Consider the following 24,685-nt stretch of genomic DNA (forward strand, 5'->3'; position numbering starts at 1 on the left):
TTGTATTGGATCATCAGCAAACGTAAGGTATAGAGATTTTGCACGTGCTTGATAAGGTTTGCTCACGAGAAGCCTATAGTTCACCTATTTCACTCGTTTATTACGCATAGCAGATAAGTTTGTGGCAATCAAACCGACATATTTTCTGGATTTGCATGGAAAAGGAATAGAAATGGCACAGAAATGTTATTTTGAATAAACGTCGACAATTAGAGAAAAAAATTGTTTAAAAATTCGTTTTTGGTCATTAGATTCAATTAACAGTCTCCATTTTGTCCTCCCGGATGAAAATCGAGAGTATTGTGCATTTAAAGAACATTTTGTCCCCACCCCCACATCTCTCTCTCTCTCTCTCTCTCTCTCTCTCACACACACACACACACACACACACACACACACACACACACATCCATCCCTCGCGCGCTCCTACGTCATTCTCTCGCGTTCTCTCCTTCTCTCCTCTCTCGCGCTCTCTCGCCCTCACGCTCATCTCTCCCTCGTCACTTTCGCTTGATTTTATACAATTAAAGACAAAAGAAAGCGCATTAATTAACCGGAAGGAAACAGGTGTTTAGAGTAAAAAGAAAAAGGCTAAATAATTTAAACCGTCGTGGTCACTCGGATTGCCCTGGATACGGATAAACTATACCTGGGGTATAAATGGAACAAGTCACATAAGGCTTGTGACATTATGCTAAAAGTACTATTTAGTGTGGGAGTGTATGGGGTTTTGATGTAGCATCTCTGAACATAGTGGGTGGACTCACCCTAGCTAACTTCTTTCCTCTCGACTCGAGGTCAAGGTGAGCACTTTTTCTCTATTTCCCTATGTTAATAATGTCATATAGACAATGTCAGTGTTGTGGTGTAGGTTGTTTTGAGCATGCATTTTAAAAGCATTTTGGATAGATTATTCTAGTACAAAAAAGAACCTTTTAACTCGTATAGATAGTAGTCCATACAGCTTGTTATGTAATCTTATAGGATGTTTTACTAGGAGTTAATCTGTAGTCTTCCAGTGCTAAAGGATTTATTTGCTAGGGTTTAGTCAGTTTAAAATGCATGCTTCTCAAATGGGTCCACGTCGACTAGAGATGCAGTACATTTAACAGGCTGCAGGAAATAAGAGAATTGATTTTTAAAGCACTGAAATGATCAGCCTAGTATTTTTAAATGAGCAAACTAAGAATGAGAAAATTGTGAAGCAATTTAATTCTGAAGCACTGGAACATTTAGGAATTTTAAGATTTGATGAGAGGGAATTTTTTTTTTTTTTTTACCCTGAGTTGAAAATATGAATGGTTCGTGCAGAGAACCATTTGGGATGCAGTCATATTTGTTTCAGTTCCATAGGACAAATGGGTGATTTGCAATATAAATAGGCTTTTCAGGCTTTAATAGGCGATGAGGAGCGCACGGGCCTGGGAAAATGGGGCGGGGCCAGACTTTCTCGCGCAGACAGTATTCATATGCTAATGAGGAACAGCGCGCGCTGTTGAACTTGATGTTGACTTCTTTCTTTGCGGGGTTAATGTTTTTTTTTCTCGGTCACTTGTTTGTGGGAAGATTTTTTTCTTGGGCTTTTCTATTTAGAGAGAGGTTTTTTTTTCAGGGGGATTAATAGGAATTATTTGAGGGGTCTCTTTTATTTTATAATGAAGAAGGCTTTTAATCAGTATGTCTAGAATAATTTCTATGTTATCTTGGCCTATATAATTCTGAAAACTGCTCATATTTACATTTGTTACCGTTTATGCTTAATTTATTATTGTGCTTTGTATGAAATGAAATATCTAATTAGTAATTGATGTCTGTATTATTTATAAAATGCCAAACGACTTGAACATGACCACTGTTAAATAGGTCTACAAAGCAACAAGTGCTGTAAGCCCTAAAACTATATAATAGTTACAAGTAAATAACATTTAAAAAGAAAATTCTTCATAGCAAGAAATATTTAAGGTTTGGGGAAAACTGAAGAATGCTTATTGTTAGGAGAGTGACCTTTATAGTATACTTAATGGTTTTCTGTCGTAATAAATCTACCAATTTATTTTATTTCAATTATCTCTTTTGTTCTACCTTTATTTAATTTCTACCTTTATTATCATAGTATTGAAATTATGAAATTAAAAATAAAGGTACAACAAACTAGTAGAAGTCAAATACCCAACCTCCGAAACCAATAAATATAATAATACATTTCCTAAAACCAAAGAAATAAATTGCTATGTAGATCTACATTTATGATTTTATGATCTATGATAGCAACAAAAATAGGACACAGTGTAATGTCGGACATTTTAATGTATTCTCTCTCTCTCTCTCTCTCTCACACACACACACACACACACACACACACACACACACACACACACACACACACACACACACACACACATACGCACGCACATATTAACAGAGCGTTTCAGCACCGAGGACAGGGAGACACAGCGGTACAGTGAGACAGACAGAAAGACGGGTCTCCGATCCTTTAGTTCAATTACAGCATTACACACAATGCCTTTTCACTCTTTTATTAGCCTCAGTAAACGTAGAGCTTTACAAACATCCACTGCCAAGAATTTTTGTTAAGACCTTTTTAATGACTACATTTGATAGACATCAACAGGTGGAATAGGGAATATTTTCAACTTTGTTATTATTATTATTATTATTATTATTATTATTATTATTATTATTATTATTATTATTATTACAGTCATATTCTTTCTTTAGGAATAAAAAGATAGCACACATTTTGGCAGTGTTCAGTGTACATTTTCTGATTAACTCAATGCAAGCATATTTTGCTTTAATCTTCTATTATCTTCTATTATCTTCTACTAATGTAAAATTTCAACTTTTAAAAATGTTTCAAATCAGTAAAATCTTCTAAATCTATAACATCGATATTTATAAAATATCTTAAATGTACTGTCATAAGGCCCACAAAAGTATCAGATTATATCATATTAATGTTAGTATTATTTTGTGATGTATATTAATACAGTAAAGAGTTAATGATTGATTTCGTAAAAAATATATTTTGGTATATTTTAGTGAATTACAATTTTAACCAAAAGCTAAAAAAAAAAAAACTTAGATTGACAATTATGTGGATGACGGAGGAACTATTTGTTCAACTAATATGAGGATTGGAAATAAAATTTGGACATAAAAATGGCAAAGTAAGTTATAATGCTGTTCACTCTCTGTATACTTTTGTATAGTACACACGCGCGCGCACGCTCACACACACACACACACACACACACACACACACACACACACACCAAATTGAAAAGTAACTATATATTCTTAAATATATCTCTTAGCGTCACAGAAATTCTCACTAAATCTACAATTAAATATCTGTTCAATTCAACAAAGAGCTTGTAAACGCGGTTTTAAAATGTACCTTGATCGAAAAAAGAAGCCTTAATTTAAAATTGCGTCATTCTGCGACGTTGTGCTAGTAATATTTTTATCGTCATAAATGAATCGCTTTGCAACATAAAACGATGGTGAATATATATGTAACCAGCATTAGCCTATATGTTCCAGATTACATGGTTCAATGTTTACTAAGGCCTGAGCAGGACTGTGTCTAAAGCTCAACAGGACTGATGGATGATTCCGAATAAATGCCACTTTTCTAAATACTCCTGAATCCCCTCCTACAGTATTCAAAGACATCCGGTTGCACACAAATGTAGAGCTAATTTAACGCTGTAGATTTGTGTTTGTATTACTGAGTAGCACCCCCGTTTTCTCTGCCCTGTGGTACATTCCATACTGTAAATTATAGGCATGCAGCCATGGAGAATGCCATTACGAAGGCAGGCATCCGGACTGTGTGAATGTTTGTGTGATTTAAAGTAGGCTTGCATATTTAAAGAGTAATACAGTTTTGGATCCTGTCTTTTCCATTGGAAATGCAGGATGTTTGGTAAAAGGAAGAATAACCAAGAAATGTTTATACATTTTGAATTATAACAGGGTATAAGATATGTGAAAACAAATTAAGCAGATTTGTTTTTAAATAATTATTTGTCTCTTAAATTGGCTTTTGCACTGAGACGTTGTAGCTACGTGTTGTCAATTCAGCACTGGGTATTTTGCATTGGGTTTCGACTTAAGGCGGTTTGGTTATATATTGATTATATTTTCCAGTAAATATATAAGTCCAGAAATACAGTCAGTATTATTTCCAGCTAATCATTTTGTAGTCAATTTATTGTTATGATAATGGCCACTAATAATGTTGATTTTTATTACTGATCCTAGATAGCCTATAGACCGAAAATTGGTGAATACTTTTTTTATTATTTGTATTTTGCTATTATCAGTTTTCTTTTAGGAAGCGGGTCACTTTCAATTTAGTGTAATGTAAAGTGCTTTGTTAAGCGTGTGTGTGTGTGTGTGTGTGTGTGTGTGTGTGTGTGTGTGTGTGTGTGTGTGTGTGTGAGAGAGAGAGAGAGAGAGAGAGAGAGAGAGAGAGAGAGAGAGAGAGAGAGAGAGAGAGAGAGAAAGAGAGAGCGAGTGTGTGTGTGTGTGTGTGTGTGTGTGAGAGAGAGAGAGAGAGAGAGAGAGAGAGAGAGAGAGAGAGAGAGAGAGAGAGAAAGAGAGAGCGAGTGTGTGTGTGTGTGTGTGTGTGTGAGAGAGAGAGAGAGAGAGAGAGAGAGAAGAGGCGGGGACACAGGGACCAAGGACAGCAGTGGTGAGAGCGCTCGCTCTGCTTCCTCCACTCGATCCCGGTAGTCTGTATATGTATGTTTGTGTGCGTGTATTGTGTGCGTATATGTGTGTGTGTGAGAGTGTTTTCTATCTCACGCACAACGACATAATTTGTTACTGAGACAAGAGCGAATACAGAGACATTCTGCTTTTGCCAGCTCGTTGATGAGGATTACGCGGATTTTGCGCATTTGGCGCTACTGAGAGGTGCGTACGTAATCGGAGAGGTTGTATAGTTTGTGATACTAAAGTATGACTCATTGACGAATGAATGCAATGCAAGTGGTTCAGTGTACTGGTCATATTGTATAATACGGGTGACAATAACGGTAGCTTTGCCAACTTTGTGTGTGTAGTAGTAGTGTTCGACTTTTTTGATCGGTGTAGTATTTTACATGAAATTCTGTTCTGATCCTGTAGACAGTTAGAATTGTTGTTGAAACTGAAAACTATCCACTTAAATTGTCCGAGCACACGCTTTTTAGCTCTGGCATCACTAGTGTGACAGGCGAAAAGGTCATGATGTGCTTAACTCAGCCTTTAAAAACTCGATTCACAAGTAACTAAGTCAATTTATTCATATATACATGTATACAATCTCTCTCTCTCTCTCTCTCTCTCTCTCTCTCTCTCTCTCTCTCTCTCTCTCTCTCTCTCTCTCTCTCTCTCTAAATTACAGAGCTAGGTGTGTGCGTGTGTTCGTTCGCGCGTGCCATCGAGCCATAGCACTGTCTTAATAAAAAAAAAAACTTTTGTGGTGCATGCCTGCAAATCTAAAATTCAGTTATATATTATTGTATGTATAATAAACAGTTCCTCAGAACAATTTCCTCACACACACACACACACACACACACACACACACACACACACACACACACACACACACACACACACAGCGAGTGCAATGGCACCATGTGACCACGGCATAGGCGGCCTCGGGAGCGCGGCGGCCCCTTTAAGACGCACGGATTAGTTTTTCTCTTTGGTTATCTAGCTGTATGAGTTTATGAAATATCATAAAGCTAGAGAACCGAATGTAGAAACTAATTCCACCTACTTCGACATCCGCCGACAGAGGGGCCGCGTGCAAACCGTGGAGATTTACCGGGGAAGGCGGGGGCGGGGGGAGAATCGACATGCTGCGCGAGATTCCCCCTTGCTCGTTAAGGTGCTTGGTAGAGAAGTGAATTCTGCTGTTTGTGATATTTATGAGTAGGTTTGTGCTACATATGTAAAATATGTGATTGCGTAGGTTTTTTGATAAGATGTACAACCAGAGTACGAAGGAATAAGGCATGTATGTGAAAACGGTGGCGCGAGCCTGTATGGCTGATGCTGCTTGTTAAATCACGCGCGCTTGTGAAGGCCAATTGATCATCCAAGACAGTACGGTTTGTTGTGTTGTGTTGTGTTTCATTCCGTTTTTGTTTTATGATCGATCTTTTTTATGTACGGCGTTGACTCCGTTACGTGGTGAGATGGTCTCGAGGCGCACGGCGTCGCCGGATTGGTCTGCGCATGAGAGTCACGTGGGTTTCCAAGAGCAGCGCGTTTGTTTGGCGTGTTGTTGATGGAAAGGGTGATCAGAACCTGACAGTGAGCAAAGGAACGAGAGAAATGTCCATGAAACCGTGGCTCATTTAGGGGTGTAGTGCTGAATGGACAGCGACCTACACTGGTTATTGTTATTATATTAATATTCCTATTTTAATGTTTCCATGGGACTCATTTCGGTTCATTATTATTATTGGTGGTTGTAATTAGTTCTGTACAATATTGTTCTGACTTATGAGTGTTTTAAACGACAAAGGAGCAGTGTGTATTTATTTTGCAACATTAAGATAATATTCCATATTATCAAAGAGTATAATCATTTTATGTTTGTCTGTTCAACTAATTGGAAATATAAAATAGGTGAAAACATAGTGCTTGTTGTGTGAAAGAGCTTAACTGTCTGCTAGAATTTGTTCAAATTCCTACTGTCCGTTTTCCCAAACCCTTCTTCGTTCAGAGCCTAATCTATTATTTTCTATCAGTAAAACGGAAATAAGTAAATTCCAAACCGTAATAGCATGTTAAAAATGTAGAGTATTATGTACTCTACTGAATTATTATATGCAGCTACATAAGTACATCTATACTCTTTCTGTATAGAGCCTGCATGACATTATTTTCATTTAGCCCAGCATCACGGTTTATATTCTATGCATTTAATGTATGACTGAAATATTAGTAAATATTAGTTTGAGTTCATCCTCTTGTAGTCCAGAAATTCACTCTCATTGCCTGCATTCACCTGAATCCACAAAGCTACTTGAAATCAGTTTAACAGTGCGGTATAAAGGGGATGGTATACGATTATGGTATACTACAAAAGATTTTATTTGTTTGCAAATTTGTGTGAAGTCAACTACATTAAGTAAGATTTATAATATCAGGATCATTATCTTTGAACAACATTCAGAGTGTACTGGAAAAGTGTGTGAGATGGTGGCATACGGAGACCTGTAATAATATACTGTAGGGGAGTTTGTATATTGTTGTGTGAGTTGTAGAGTTTAATTTCATAAGTGTTTCATAAGCACTAATATAACCTTTATATATTCCTGAAGTGCAAGAATACCAACTTGTTCAGACACCTTAAAACTTTTTGGGTCACTTATTCTATATGTGTATTTTTGGGCATGTTTTTGGGATGTCATAATGTGGAGAGCATGTGGGTGTGTAAAATCAATGCAGAACTGAAAAATATTTTTGCTTCCCTTAAAATAATAAAGTATATATATTTTGCCATTATGTATAGGATGAGGTCCAGTATTAGCACCAGTAAGGGATATTATGTATTATTCAGGATCTCTTACAACTACAATCTATATATTAAAAGTCTTTAAAACAGTTCTAACCACATGCAGCTATATACTGATGAACTTTAGTAACATCTTATCCATATTAACACGTATTCTTTCTGTGGTTTTAGTTTTGTTGCCATGTCAAGAAGATAATTTCTCTCCTGCTTGAATGGGCTCAACACTACATGAAAGGTAAAAACAACCTACTTCATAATGACTGGATTTAGATAATATGGACTTTAGATAATATGAGTGTTGTGTTTGTGTTTGAATCTACAGCTAACTGACTATAAAGTGTTACAGCTTTATTAAAGCACAGAGCTTTAGTCCTTACCACGGAGATTAGTCCATTTACTGTATTATGTTTTAAATGTCTTTATAATTTCATTAACAAAGTTCACTCTACATGACTTGAGATACAGCTGTTTAATCTGGTATGAGGTCATTTGATTTAAAAATTAAAAGAAAATCTGCACAATGATAATTGTATGCAAAATTATTATAGAAGGTGGACTTAGCTGTTGTTGTTTTGCTTAGCACATCATTCACTTAAAGTCCAGTGGCATCCCTTCAACTTTTTATTCAAACTTTCTATGAGATTAGTTTGTCAAAGTTTGAACAAATATAAATAGTGATGAAAAATTTACGTTTCAAATCAGTTGCTTTAATTATTTCCAGAAGCAATTCTAACCTATTTGCAATGTTCTCAGGGGTCTAAGTATTTCTCCGTCAGAAGCATCAATATCCATCACATGGTTTTCAAACATTTCAGGTTGCGAAATTAGGTTTTTTGTCTCCACCTCTTTTATTTGTTTCTATTTTTTACAATTACTGATGTTGAATTGTTCATAGTGCTACAGTTATTTGTATAGCCCAGCATCAGAGGTTGTACAAATCAAAACTGCTTCAAAAATAAGACAAATATTAGTTCTGCCACCTGATTTGAGATTTGAGGAAGAAGTACTTTGTTGTTTATCTCTCATCTCTCTCTCTCTCTCTCTCTCTCTCTCTCTCTCTCTCTCTCTCTCTCTCTCTCTCTCTCTCTCTCTCTTTCTCTCTCTTTCTCTCTTTCTCTCTCTCTTCTAAAATACAAGCAAATTGTACCATCGACAGATTAATCGGTTCTACATGAATGTTTTGTAAGAGTTTTCTTGGTGTTTGTATTTCAATCTGTATGAATTTGCAGTGTCTAGACATTTCCTAGACCTGGACTTCACACATTTTCACATTTGTACAGTGATTATATTTAGGACTTGCTGTGAGGTTATCACTTGTAGCCTTTCATATAACAGAATCACAGCACACATTATATGGTAGAACAAGCATCACAGTGAACACTCTCTCTACCATGATCTGAAGTGCACTGTGTTTATTGGGAAACTTTGTCCCATTTAATTTTAACACTGCCTATAAATTTTGCAGGATATCAGATTAACCTTGCACACAAGATTTCTGAGCTGAAATATTGTCATAAAGCATACATGTTCTAAAACCCAAAGTGGATTTCAGACTGTAATATATAGATATTACAGTCCCTACCTAAGCAGTTATAGTCCTTTAACATTTACTTCCAACTTAAGGAAACTGTCTTCCAACTTCAGGTTACTACTTTATATATTTCTTGGTTGAAATATTACCCAGGGACAAGTTACAAAGGTTAAGGCTAACTATAAGGTTGAGGTTAACTGTTTGTATATTTTCTTTCAAGTATAAAATGATTTTAGTATGAAATCAAACCACATCACTTGTCATCTGATGCTAAATCTGAACACACTGTAGCTGTTAATTCTGTCTAGGAGCAAACTGTGCATTTCTTGTAACTACACCCATGATTACATCCCTTTACGATGCACAGAGTTTAGCAATAATAAAACATTTTGTAGTGAAACAGAGAGTTTAACAAGCTTGGAGGCACTCTATAAATTCAGTTTACAAACAGGCATTCAACAGGCCACACAATATCCATAAAGTTTTAGCTGGTTTTGAATTAATGGCTTATAAAAAATACAGTGGGTCTATTTTAAAGCAGAATATGCTGAATAAAAACGCCTAATCTGACTCTAAAGCATGGTCATATTTTACACTTGTGAAGTATATAATTTGGAATGGGATAGGAAGATGTCTGACTGGTCCAGAGGTTTTTCTCCACCCCAAGCTTTGTATGCATATGATGCGCTGCAGCTCTGCTCTCATAAGTTGATTTAAATTATGCCCTCAACATTATGAGGTGTGAGAGGAAATAAATCTCTCTAAATGAATTTGGTGAATGGAGAAGTGCTGGTGTGGGAGGGTGTACAGCAGGGTGCCTACTGTGGAACAGAAGGGGGCTAATTTCACCTCACACCCACTGCTCCTCTGGGGAAAGATGCTACAATTTTTTTTTGTTTATCCCTTTGTAATCTCACACTTCTTTTCAAGTATATGAAAAAGCACAGAGTTAAAATGAAGTCCTGAAAGTGAAATTCCAGATAGCAAACATTCCAGATATAGCTGTAATTGAATTCAAAATAAAAGTGTCTGGTGTGTAAGTAAAGGAAAAAAATGAGAAAAAGTAAAGTAGCCTATTTAAAGTGCAGTGTTGTTTAGCAGCGGCAGGCTTAGCTGGAGGAGGCTGGCCTCTTTAACATTTCTATGCAAACTAGAGCTTGAATAATGAGATGTATTTATGAAGGCCGATGAGCGAAGGAGGAAGGGGGGATTATTGAAAGGGAGCAGACTGGAGGCTGAATGGAAAAGATGGGGGTGAAGGATGGGGGGGAAGACGGGAGACGGGGGCAAGGGCGCATTTGGGCCTCTGCTGGTGGGGTGCAGAGGGAGAAGCAGCTGTGAAAAGAGTGGAGCCCTTTTTCCCACGCCCAGCGAGACGCGAAACAGTCGCACAGCCTGTAAGGGTCAAATCACAATTCTAATATATACGTGGAGCAAAAGAGAATATCGAAGCCGTGCAAATTAACGAGCTGTCTGAGGGACGAAGAGTGAGACAGAAAGCATGGTTAGTGACAGACACCTGCCTCTGTCAGACAACTAATACAAGGCCTTAAGCATAAAAATGATCAAACATAAAAAAATTATTTAGATTCTATTTTAAATATGGGATAAACAGTAATATATGTTTGCTGATGAGTAAACAAATGACTGTTTTATTCAAATGCATGTATTTAGCTTTTCTCATTAGTCCAGTCTGCAGCTAAACTTGGCCTTGTACATGGGCTGTGTGTGTGTTGGGGGGTGGAGGGGTGAGACAGGCTGATCTAGTGAGACAGAAAACCCAAACTAGCACAAGGGGGCCGGCTCTGTTAGTGGAACGCATAGCAACTTAGCTGGAATGCCTTTCTGAGGAGTGCTGAATAACATCTGTGATCTATGTCCATAATCTGTGGCCAATAGAGGGTGTGTGCATGTGTGAAAGACAGAGATGGGGTCAGCAAGGGAGTAGTTTTCAAACCTGAGAATTTTTATTTAGCCATCGTTAAATGTGAAGAGATGTAGGACTGACAGCATGACAATGTGCTTTAGAATAATGAGCTCATTCAATCCTAGATGGGGAAAAAAACAGACTAGTTGATGGGGAAAGACGATCAGAAATGATTGCAATGACATTTTTTCCCCCTTATAAACACAACCGGAATCATTTTTAGCGGTGTACTGCATAGTAGATGTCTAATGTGTAATAATTGTTTCAGACCTTTACAAAGCAATGAGATGTATGAAAATAAAACCCTTTTACATTATTAAGTACTAAATATTTTCCACAATCCATAAAAAAAAAAAAAAAAAAAAAAAAATTGCTGCTTTTTTATGTCTCTGGCTAAACTAAGAAGATCTAGATAGTGAGTCCAAGCATTTAGCTTCTGAAGTAGATTTTTAAAAAGGCAATTAAGATTGCCATTAATACGTTTTCCCTACTATTATTCTAGAATAATTTTCTATAAATAGTAGTAAATAGTAAATTTAGATCTAAAGCATCAATTTTTCGAAGGTCAGAGTGTGTTCCTAGTCAGAAACCTTCATGAAGACATAATGTCTGGCTAAAATATACAAATATAAATTCCAATCGTTGGGAAAATTTTCTTTTCATAGAAATAAGCGCAACATGGTTTAAAGTGCTGCAAGCTAATGTGAAGTGAATTTAATAAGCTCATTTTTGTCCTAAGTAACATTTTCACTGTGGAGTGTGGAGAACATCCTGTTCAGATCCTATAATATGACGCTTGGTCTGTTGTTGTCACAGTATACTTTATCACACACAATATCATAAGACGTTGTAAGAAGTGGTGTACTGAATCCTAATATGTGTCTTTTAGTCAACACAGCTAGATCATCCTCACTTCTGTATCCACCGGGAACATATCAGCATCTGTATAAAACATCAGTAACTTCCTCTCAGTCTTTATCTGGCACATTTATTGCTTTGTACTGTCAACCTGCTGAATTAGAAGTACATCCACTGTTGCATTCTATCAAGGGTGCCTCGTAAATGTGCTGCTGAAAGCTTAAAAAGCTTCTCTGTCCTTTTTGATTCACTGACGCTTCCGTATTAGCATAATGCAGTCGTCATTAGTGTTAAAGCTAGGCCTCGGGCAGCGTTTGCGCTCGGAGCTTTTCACCACAGTTCCCCCTGTAGAACACACTCGCAGCCGTGTCACGCTCAATTAGCTCCCCCATGCCTTGTTTACCCTTCTACAAGTTCCTGGAAATCTCAAAGACACAAGCCCATCTTTTGAGTTAATACAAGCCAGCGTGTAGCGTCTGCCTCACCCTACCTCCTCTCTATCTTCTCTCTCCAAATTCAAATGGAAATGAAGAACAGGAGGACTCCCTCTAATTAGTTCAATGTGAGGATGTTTAGTGCGAATCAGTGCATGCTTTGTGTGGGAATGTATAGAATGTTAAAACGGCGAGCGGATCGAGCGTACAGCCTCCAGGTTGAATAGCCCTTCTCTCTAGGCTTTTGAGAGAAAATGAGGCGAAGAGGGGATACTGGTAACGATTTCACAGGCGCAGGTGATTCCCATGCTCTGGGAGCTTTTGTCTATACAGAGCAAGATAAACAAAGCAGCAGCATACATTAATGTGTTTGTTTTTGACGATAGATCAGAGAGTGGGTAGTGCTGGGAAAACTAGACAGAACTACACTGTAGGACCACCTGGCATCTAACACCGTAATGTACCGTAAGTTATAGCAGCTCTATAGAACATACAATATAGCCGTGTTTAAATTTATTGTGGGAACAGTCCCAAGAATAACGACTCATAACACACTTCATGGCAAGACCTCGTTTAATTGTACTAGCTACTAAACCGTATGGTGTATGCCAACTACTTTCTCTCAGGATCTCAAGTGTATGATGCGATAACATAATTCAGCATACACACTGCTGCACTGTTACTGTAACAACCAAGGCAGATATCTGAGCAAATGCAATTACAGCCCAAGAACCTGGGCACTCAGATTAAGGGAAATAAACCAGACTTATCTTGCTGTGTAAAAGAAATAATAGCACTGGTTATATACCTTCCTAATATCTTTATTTTTTAAATAAAGCTCCAATGCTAAATATCTGCACTTTGGTTTAACATCATGTAAAAATACTTACAAATCTAAATTCACAAATACAATAATTAATCAAATGCATTAGGTCTGCACTGAAGCATTCACAATTCATACGTAAAAGTAACCTGTCATACAAAACAACAGCCAATAATAATGATCAGGTTTTTGGAACAAAGGATCTGATATACAGATTTTTTTTTGGCTCCACTAAAGCATAGAGCGACCTGTTCTCTCAGAGGAGCTGCATTTCTCTGATCAGGCTGTACTGTTACAAAAGTGAGGTGTTAGGCCATTTTTAGGGTGAGTAGAGAACACTGCCGCTGCTGCCGGCTCTCAGCGCTCAGCTGTAGATGAGCTCTTCTGATCAATATTGTGTGTGGTGAAGCTCCGCAACTCAGTCTGCCAGAACAGTGCTGTAGAGAACAGAAACACACAGAATTGATTGGCTCTGACTAATCTGTTTATCTCTCATGTTTATTACTATATCTGATTCCACAAATTTCCACCTTTCACATCGTTCTTTTCTGAATAAACCACTGAACAAATCTAAAGCTAAGAAGCTTCCAGAGTTACAAATAAACAAATCATAGAGTTCAAAAAATTTCTTAATGATAATTTCGTAATGATTTCTTTATGATATATTATCTGTCAAGACATTTTCTATTATGCAACATATACAAATACGAATAAAATATACATACATTTGGTTATAACTAGGAAAAGACGTGAAATTTAGAGTGAGATCTGCACAAAAAGTAGCTTTAAATGTCCAATCAGTTACTTGTTAGATGTAATAATCAATCAGACAATTAGAGTGTAGTCATGGCACCTAAATCAGTGAAACAATGAAGTTTTGATGCATAGTGTTATTCTATATCACAATATCATATACAGGTGTGAACGTCAGGCTTGTGCATGATATGATACAATACACTTTTAGTCGTAAGGCATTGATTCAGTATTTGATAATAACACTGAATGTTTTATGTTAAATCTAGAGTAGTAGTAGAGTAGTAATATTAATTTGATAGTAGAAAAGGTCATAAAGAGTTCCAGGAAAAATCACCCTGTTAGCCAATTAAACTATTTCACATCTCCTTAAAATATTAATTATATTTAGACACAAGTATTCAGTACTTTTTCAGTAGTATTTAGTTTATAATTATTTTATTCGATTCTTTTTGATTGTTGCTTTTTAAGTAGAGGCAAGTCATCTGATCGTCATATCTATATAGTTATATCAATTTTATATATTGTAATAATTCCTAATATTACCTGATATGATAAAGAAAACATTTCATACAAAATTCATTCATTCAGTCAAGATTCAGATTCATGCAAATCAGACAGCGAGAGTGACGGATGGTATTCTTTTCGATTTCATATGAATAAAATTGTGAGAAAGGTACAAACACTAACATCAGTCCTAATATTAACCTTAATCCTTATAAACCCGTTTATACAAATGGTGTTATTAGGAATTGACAAGTGGGAGAACATCTTAAAATGTTTATTAAATTGTGCAGTTATACTTTCTTCTTACAGGTGCTTGATTCCCCCTGTTTTTTGTTTTGTTTTGTTTTTTTTGGGTTTTTTTTTTGTTTGTTTTATTTTGGTATTCCATGCTTACATCAGCAAGCACTATGGAATATGCTGAGATAAACCACTTAACACACACACACACACACACACACACACACACACACACACACAACCCATATTTTGCTTTGTCCATTCATTTCCGTCTTCCTCTTTATCTCCGTCTGTCTCTCCCTCACTCGCCCCCTGAGGTGAGTTTCACCCCAGGCCTGGTATGAGGGATGCAGAGAAAAGGAGGGGAGGTTGCTATGGTGACAAATTGTCAGAGTTAACCATAGGGGAAACAAATAAAGAGCAGTTAGAGTGAAGAGCAGTGTGTGCATGTTTGTGTGTCAGACAGACAGACAGACAGACAGAGAGAGAGAGAGAGAGAGAGAGAGAGAGAGAGAGAGAGAGAGAGAGAGAGAGAGAATGTGTGCACTGGGACTGACTCGGCCTCCTCTGAGGTACTCATGTTGTTCATCTCAGTTGAGGCAAAGAAGATGCTGAAATGTTAATGTACTCATACCTTCCTAAATGCATCAGAACTGTAGCATCGGGAGCACTACTATGTGCCATGAAGCTTTCCCTTTGATTTACTTAAACTCTTGAACCCTTAGGGTTTTTTTTTGTTATCATGTATTCTGTGATCTCCCCTTACTATCCCCCTCTCACTCACTCTGCTCCCCACCTTTGTCTCTCTCTCTCTCTCTCTCTCTCTCTCTCTCTCTCTCACTCTCTCTCACTCTCTCTCATGCTATCAGCTCTTGCTGTATCCTCTAGATGCTATCAGAGATATATGTCTCGCACTAGTCACTCATTTCATTTCAGTTCCAGATGAAACTGTAAGTCAAAGGCCCAGCAGGAGTTCTCTGATTCACACCCCATCCTCATATCTAAAACTGCTCTCTCTCTCTCTCTCTCTCTCTCTCTCTCGCTCTCTCTCTCTCTCTCTCTCTCTCTCTCTCTCTCTCTCTCTCTCTCTCTTCTTTAGCCCTTTAGCCCCCCCACCCCTCACCCCATATTTTTGTGCGTCTCACTGTGTAGCGGTTTAAGCGGATATGTAGATAAAGCACGCTATAATAACATCACATGGACTGCTATCATAGCCCAGGTTGTATCAGACACTGTTAGTACATGTGAAAGTTTTAACCTTGACACTAGACCCTCTGCTCCAATTCTAGAGGTTCCAACTATGTGATTTTTGGACACTGTTTGAGATTGGTATTGTGACAACTGTGCCACGTTGTCCATGTTTAACAGTCACTTTGACTAAAGTTTCACTTTAAGTCACGTCGAGTCAAGGAGCTTTTATTGTCATTACAACCATATATAGTTGTTGCAGTACACAGTGAAATGAGCTACATAAAACAAAGACAGAGCTAAGGATTTAGTAAGTAACCTGAAGTTGCCACTCAAGTTTATGAAAAATGAACTACAGTATTTGTTTTTACACATTCAATAAAAAATGCAAACCATCTTTCCTTCACCCCCTGCTTCTAAGTCAAGTCCAAATCCAAGAACAACGAACTGACAATTTTTTTGACTGACAAACACATAAACGTCCCCCACTTTCTTTTAGCTCCAGGGCCTCCATCTCTAGATTCCATCTACGCATCCATCCACACTAAATACAATAACTGAGGCTAGGACTGAGCTAACAATGGGGTGAGGAAAGTGTAAATGTTAGCCAGGCTCCATTGTCCCAAACGGACAGTGAGTTAACACCCATGTCTGTGCCCCATGAATGGACATACTGTGTTTGAAAGACAACACCCCTCCACCCCCTCCACTGCCATACTGCTGCATACTCCCACAAACCGACCACGATGGTCACACTACTATACTTAACATGAGCCATAAGCATGAATGGAAAAGCATTTAAAGTGCATAATTACCGGTGATTGTAGATTTAAACCACAAATGAAGTATGATCATTTTCAAGTCCTTTGAGAAACACTCTGATTTTTGAATCTTTCCTTTTTTTGTTTTCCATTTTCTTCTGTAGATAAGATAAGAAGAAAAAAAGAGAGAGTGGGAGGCAGAGATGAAGTCCAACATTGCCACCGGCTCTCTTCCCCCTCTGCAAGTCTGTCTCTGCGTTTCTGGGAAGGGTGGAAGTGCACCAAGGCCAGCCAGGGTGAGGCGTCATGGGCTTGAGAAGCATCCTGAACCCCGCTCGGTCAACAGCACCTCTGGAGCTCAGAGCTCAGAGAGAAATCAATACAGGGAAAGAGAGGCTGATGCTGGATCACCCAACCTAGCCCTGAGCCTTCAGGCCAGATGACCTCCCACACACACATGGTCATACACACTGACACACATACAAATACATACTGACATACAGCTATGCTATCTTTCGCAAAATCACACACACTCATGACTACCACACACCTACACATGCATGTGTTTATGTGTCTGGTTTTCCTCGAGGCCATGTTATTTTGGAGCAGTCTCTACAATCCAAACAAGACTCAATTATTTTTTTCTGAAGATGGCAAAGGTCCTCGCTTTGTGTTTCCCTCACTTTTTGCACCATTTCTCTATTTGTGTCCGTACGTGTCACCTTCCACCTCTGTGTGGCAAGAAAAATCATTCAAATGTATCAAATATCTACAAGGATGGACTTCCTCCCCCCGAGCAACTCATTGCCTATTCAGTGGCAAGACTTGAAAGACGCAAGCAGCTGTATCACGTTGCTGTGCTGTTGCTGTGCTCCAGAAACTCTGCACCAGAAACTCACTTTGTAATTACCAATTCTTTCACAATCAACCAGCTCACAACATAGTCAGCAAAAGGGAGACCTTCTGGTTCCTGAACATGATGTGGACTTAACATGAAACATAGTGTAAGAGACTGAAGAACACCCAGAGGAACAGTGATGGCTGCTCAAACAGTGACTTCAAACTTCAGCTAAGGTGAGTCTGTTCAGTATCCTCTCCCTTTACAGTAAGAATAAACCAAAAGTTTTTTAAAAGACAGATGTTTGGATCCATCAAATGTTTTTCTTGTTCTCACGACAGTGAAGAGTAAACAGGATTAACGCATTTATTTTCCTTGACCTATGTTTAAACTATCTCTAATATACACAATTAACACATAGCTGCCAGCCAATCAGCAGATAGAGTTTTTTTTAAAGCACACCAGCTTTTTATTAATATCAGATTTGTATTGCATATCAGCCAGTACACATAGATCTAATATCAGAATCTTACTGAAAATGATAAAATGTGGATTGATGCCTCACTACATAAGACTAGTGTAATAACAAATACTGGTTTTAAATTGAATTGTGTTTATTGTTAAAATAAATTTTGAAAAAGTTTATACGAATATTAACTGAGAAATGAGCTTTAATATAATTCCTGGTATGATGCACTATATACTTCAGATGTTATTGCTTAGGAAGTCAATTAAGCATTTTGTAAACGAACCCGCTCTTATACGACTGCATCTGATTACTCGCATGATTCAGTCCCGCACATTTTGTACTGCTGTCTGCTGGACCTCATGCGAGTGCCTTTGTTCATTTAAGAGAACGTTATGGGGTGGCGATGCCAATCTGCCCCACTTTTGTCATCCTGCTGGCACCAGAAGCATCTGGCTGGCACAGCCACAGACAAAATGGCCGCCACAGCTGCCGACTGTCTGTTCCTCTCCAGAAAGATGGCGGCGCCTTTTTTTTTTTACTGTTCGCCATCTGTGTGACCGTTAGCCATATGCAAATCCAACCTAATTGCATTTGCATATCCTTCATTTAGTTGGCGGGGATAAGAACGCAGCTAATCGTTTGCGAGCACGAAGGCTAAGCATAAAGATCACTCGATGGGAGCATGTTGAGAAAAGAACACTGTCTTCCACATCTTTCCTCCCCCCACTATCTATCTGACTGAGTCTGCATGTTTCCTGCTTTCTATCCTATAATCTTATGCCCTATATGAGTCATATTTTATAGCGTTCACTAGTGCTCTGAGAATGCTGCACTAATGCTGCCATATGGGAGCTAGATGTCTCCACCGTCAACCGAAACACCCCCCCCATATGCAAATCGCTCACTGTAAAGACAAGGGGAGTCGAGGAGGGCAGACAGACCATAATTACCTCATCGCTATGCACACAGCTCACTAGATTTGCTCAGCGAGTGTGTCGTCAGACCCATCTGTGTGAGTGGCGTGTCCATTGTGGGGAACATGTGCCATGCGGCAGAGGGTTTGTTTCGCTTCAGACCTCCTATTGTTAGGACAGATCAGTGCCATCATGTGGGTACTATAAATAATTTATAATGCCTTTGATGCCAGCATTGGCATCTGCCGTAACTAGTAAAGCCGATATACAGTACGCGATCATCTGCCTCTTTGGTCTTTTGGACAGATCACAGTCAGATCAGATTTGTCATGCATGACTGAGTGCTTTACAGCGAACATAGATTTTTAATTCACAACACACATATCTGTGCTCTGCTTTGATGAGGGAGCATTCTGCATTGTCTCGGCTAGAGTGTGAATATGACAAGTAGTGTCAAAGCACTTCCTACGTTGAGGTGTAAATGTATTCATTGTGAGTTCCTTTACCAACACTACAGTCAAGACTATTATTTAAGGGAGTGAAATCTTTTTCTCCACTTTGGAAATAGTGTCTAATACTGAAACGAAAGACCTTTTTTTTTTTTTAGATCAAGAACTGTCAGAAATCTGGGACATCATCTTGCTCATTTTAGCTTACCCTAAAATATAGCATTAATGCTGAATCCTGACACCTCCCCTGGATATCAAACATTACATAAGATTAAAGCAAACTTCTTCTAAACCTTAGTGTTGTCAGCCAGCTGCCCGCCGTCTTTTCTAAGTGTGGTCTGTCATAGCAGAAATCCGACAGCTTAGACCGAAGACGGTTGATATAACCGCATTTGCTTCTCATATTTAAATGAGCACTGTCATTAGGTACACTCAAACAGACAGAACTACCTTTGTTTCAGTTTGATGTGGCGGTAACAACGACGAGTAGACTAGACAGAGTCTGCCTGGGTTGGAGGTGCAAAGTATAAACACACAACGGCGATAAAAATGAAGCTCCCGCATTGCTCGTCTGCTCTCGGCTGAGCATGTTGGTGGCAGTAGCATGGGGTGGGGGATTCGGTGGGATCTACAGTGAATGTGTGGTGGGTTTGCACTTGAACATGGGGGTTTTTGGGGTTCGTCTTTGGGGGATGGGGTGCTCAGGGAGGTCTGTCTGTCTCAGACAGAAGGGAACCCATTATTTTGTGTGTAGTGCCTGAATCAAGTCTGGGTGTGTGTTCATTTAGGGCGGGGTTAAACGAGTGAATAGTGTCTGGCTCAGCGTATATGTCTGTGTGTGAAAGAGATTTGCATATGCAGCCTAGCCGGACTGCACATATGTCATCCAGCCTAAACAGATGCGAAGACATGTTGACACGGCCCCCTCCCATCTCAAATAATACCACTACTGAATAAACTCGATCCATCACGCCAAAATGTTAGCGCTCCCTTTAAATTCTGGGGTTTCCCTTTGAGAAACAAACATGGATCAGATTCTCAGATGTTCAGTCGTATAGAATAAGGTGACACAAAGCCACTGGGTTTGCACAATAAGAGAAGCAAGGATCTGTCTACAACCAATCACCTTCAAATAAGAACAGGAAGTCAAGGAGTACAGCGGCAGTGTTGACCCTTTATGTGCCAGGAGTGAAGTGAATGTTGAAAATATGGAGAAGAACATACAGCAGCACACATGGCTGAGCATTATATTGCTGTGTCTGAAGAATTCTTATGAATTCTAACATTTTGGAATTGGTTTTAAGAATTGTGAGAAATAAAATAAAACTTGGACCAGCCACGGATGTTGTATCTGCAGGAATACAGCATGTATACTTGAATAAAAAGCAATGTAATTAACAACAAACATGCATTTCTTTATTGCATTGAATTCATGGAGAGAGAGAGTGTGTGTGTGTGTGTGTGTGTGTGTGTGTGTGTGTGTGTGTGTGTGTGTGTGTGTGTTCGTGTTTATTTGTGTGATATTGGACCAGTCAAAAAAAGGATATGAAAAAATGTCTCAGAATAAACAATATAGTGGTTAGGAGTTGTTTGTGATCCAGCTCTTATTGTGCCGTAAGAAATCAAACAATAGATACCTGAATATTACAAGCATTTCTATTTTTTTTTTTTTTTTGGTGGTGGTGGTTTCTATAAGTACACAGCACTCCTTTTAATCAGCGTAAGAAGGCTAGTGGATTTTGCTCGGTATTATAATGACCCCTTCGCTCACTGAACTAAATGGTGTGAGTCTGGATGGTAAAATAATCTTCTTCTTTTTTCTCTCTTACTCGTTGTCTCAAAATTAAGAAACTATTTTTGGCTCTGATCTCTTATCATACCCCACTGCAGACAATAACAGTCCATAAAGCAGCCATGTACAAGTTCACTGGTGTTGCCTAAGTTGCAAATATTAATCTTAAATTTGAAGAGGGGCTGGTAGACCATAGACCAACAGGACCAGACAATAGCAGTCTGGAAGAAAGCAAACATAAATATTAAGTTCGAGAACATTCTCATTCTTCATGAACTCTTTTGGGGCCGTGGGAACGCATGGAAAGTGCATGGGCAGCCTATAGAGGCCTGAATGCCTCTGCAGCAGGTGAAGAACGACCCCAAAGGTCAAGGTCAAAGAAGAGGGGGGGGTCCTTGTCTGCTCGTCTTCTAATCTGTACGACTGGCCTGGTCTCTGCCTGTCTGGGACCAAATGTAAATGAGCCTGGCTCTTTAATAATCAGTCTGAGGCTGTATTTGCTCAAGTTCTCGCTTCCTTTATGATGCTGCTCTTAGACAGACAGAGTACATGGTTGGGGGACCCCTCATTTCACATTCCCTACTAGAAATATCACAGAGGTATAATATTGTGAAAGCAAGACATTTAATCCAACCTCTGTTCATAGTGCAAACATTTCCCATGGTTACTGGCTGACATAATTTGTTGGCTGGTCCTCCTGTCTTTGCCTTCAAACAATGGCAGCCTGACTGACACCCTTGCTTTCTTTTGTGTCTGGTGTTAGTTCCACCGTTATTTATACAAAGCATCTAGTGATGTCATAACGATGAGAACGATGACACAAACATGGATCAGAATCCTTCACATTGTTTCTGATTGAGGCAGAACTTTCCATGGACAACATCTATTCAGAAACAATGGGATGTGCAGCAGAGTTTTTACTGCACCATTTCACTGCACGTCATTTATTGTGTGATATTTTCAGCAGGCTGAGGTTCTCCAGTGCTTATTCTTTTTGTATTGAACTATTCCTCTCAGCAACTCTTTGACAGCCCACTGTCCCTGCAGTCCTTTTGGCTCAGATATGAAAGAACAGTTGTTTTGATAGGACACTCCAAAAGAACTATTTCACCCACCCTTGAGATCCTGACATCAAATTTGTATCAAAGTGTCCCAAAACTCTCAACAGAATAGGGAAATTAACACTTTACTTACTAAACATCCACATGATGGTTGTTCTTTGTTGTACAAAGAGCTGTATCTCCCACTCATGATCAAACTGACTTAACACATCTGGTGTTGTGCATTTAATTGCACTGTCAATCACGACGTGCAACAGTTTTCCAGTCCAGCCATGAGAATGATTTCAGTACATTTTTTTCTTTTGTCAAATGTGTTCTTAAAGACTTGGAAAAAAAATATGTACTGTATATATAATATAAACTTAAGATGAACCATTTTTTACATTTCCCCTATGTATTGAGAGTTTAGCTGCACCTTGTAGTCACTGACTGAATTCAAACAAGAGGTTCAGGCATGGTTAGTCCACTTACAACAAAGAAATACAAACCCAAGTGGGTTACCAAATTAATGGCTGTCTAGAAATAATCCACACTGCTATTGAAACATGAGAAGACCCTTAACTGTAACTGCACTCCATATTAAATAGCATGGCTGCCATTACCCCTTTAAGAGGAGAGGCCATTACCTCACCGAACGCTAGCTGAGGAAGGATGAGTATGAATGGGGCGAGTGGTCTGCTTGAACTTGCTGCCTTAGATTCCTTTATACCCACCACTTTAAGCTTCATTTACTCAGCAGAAAAAAAGATCCCTCCTCCACCAACACCGCTTCAATAGACCTGTCCAGGCATCAAACCCCCTTTCTCCTATCCCTCCCCACCACCACCACACACCACACACCCGCTTGTTCTTCCTCTCGCTGTAGGTTTAATCATCTCAGCGCTCAGTGAAATCAAGCTTAGTAATGACACTTTTGTGGGCCTCTCACTTTCTCCCCCTCCTCAAACTTCTCCCCCTGCCTGCCTCTCCTTTTCTCCCACCCACTGCTTAAAACCTTATCCCATGTCAACAAAATGTCCGCTCAGCTGGGACACCACAAAAGCAGGCACGATTTAACCTCCTACCTCCTGTCACTCATTTGCTCTGTCCATCTCTGTCTTTCTCTGTCTTAATACTTTAAAATGCCAAAACTCTCTGCACCGGAAAACTACAGCTCTCCTTTTTCCACTGGTCACCAGTCAAATACACTTCTCAAGGCTTTAACAGTCCTAAAGCAGTTCTGTTAGAAACCTTTTTTTGAAAGAGAAGCTTTCAGCTATAACGTTCCTCATACGGTTCCTCCAAACCATTGACCATTTCTTGCCCATCAGATAACACTCTTCATTTAAAACTGCTACTACATGGAATCGTTTATTTATAATAATCTACTAATCATTAAGGTTAAATAGTACAGTTGGACCTAATGGGGCAAAGATAACAGCATCACATACATACAATGCTTCCAATGTGCTACGCTCATAATAAAATATGTGTAGCACTGTTAAGCATTTTTCAGTTTATCCCTACTAGAAGAACTCATCAGAGGGTTTGTTTTTTTTAGATAACTGATAGAATTAATTTCTACACAAGTGTTCATTGTTTATGCTGTCTAATGTTAAGAATTTGACATTATTCCAAAATAAAGGCAGTTTATATATTACACGGCGCAAAAGCTGTGATTCCACTCGTATCTGAAAAGTTTCAGCACAGCACTGCGTGGTTAAGTTCTGATGAATAATATGTCCAGATGTTTGCTCGCTCATCATCCACTTATTTTGGGAAGCAGAGGGCAACCAGGTGAGGAGCAGAGTGTCTGTGCCACCTGGCTTTTCTGTTAGGCATGCAGACTGGACAGCTATGGAGTGGGACCCAGGGGTCCTAATTTCAGGAGTAGGAGGAGACAGTGTGAGTTCTTGTACTGAGCAAAGATCACTATAGGAACATGAGTGTACATGTACAAGCAGTTTTTTTGCTCTTTAGGTCTTATATGAGCAAAGATTTTCAGAAACTATGTTCAGAATCACCTGCATTGTGCGTTTCTCACTACTATTCACACACACACACACACTGTACACAGTGCACCATTGTGCCATCTCTCATATTTGCCCTGTGGGTCTCATTTCATGGCTTAGAAAAAAGATAATGAAAAGATGTTTGAAAAACGCTCTATTTAAAGCTGCGCTTCAGATCAGAGCGAGTGCTTATTATAGGCGTACAGGAAAGAGGACGGAGCAGAGTGTTCAGAGCATGACCTGTTTCCTCCATCTCTGGGGTTTTACACAGTCCTGCTGGGGCTCGGCTAGCCAGCTTTCTAAGATGGCCACCGTCAGCAGAATCCCACCGGCCCAATTCACACCTACTGTACGGTCCAGTTCTGAATTTAGAAAGGATCTCACCCAGCTGCAGTGGACATGTACAGGCTGCAAGGTTTTAAATGCTGTGTCAGGAGATAAATTAATTAAAAGAAAGGGGATTTTCGAGTGTCTCATTTTGTTTTTAGTGATTTACTCACATTTATTTTTACCCATTTCTCATTTTTTGTTGCAGTAAATTAATATACAGTTTTGGTAAAACTAGTGGAATTCGATTTGGCTCAAAAACAAGGTGGAAAAAAA

The 24,685-nt window shown here is 38.9% G+C and overlaps 1 long non-coding RNA gene across 1 annotated transcript in view; it reads left to right on the forward strand.

The window, feature by feature from the left end:
- Positions 1 to 479: 479 nt before the first annotated feature.
- The window catches only part of LOC132861175 (uncharacterized), a 28,870-nt gene continuing 4,664 nt past the window's right edge, over positions 480 to 24,685 (forward strand). Inside the window, exons 1-3 of the long non-coding RNA XR_009649902.1 lie at positions 480 to 803; positions 7,721 to 7,784; positions 16,733 to 17,642. This is a non-coding gene — a long non-coding RNA (uncharacterized LOC132861175). The remainder of the gene's footprint in view (positions 804 to 7,720; positions 7,785 to 16,732; positions 17,643 to 24,685) is intronic.

The sequence above is a fragment of the Tachysurus vachellii genome, chromosome 1 (genome assembly GCF_030014155.1).
Source record: "Tachysurus vachellii isolate PV-2020 chromosome 1, HZAU_Pvac_v1, whole genome shotgun sequence".
NCBI classification, from domain to species: domain Eukaryota; kingdom Metazoa; phylum Chordata; class Actinopteri; order Siluriformes; family Bagridae; genus Tachysurus; species Tachysurus vachellii.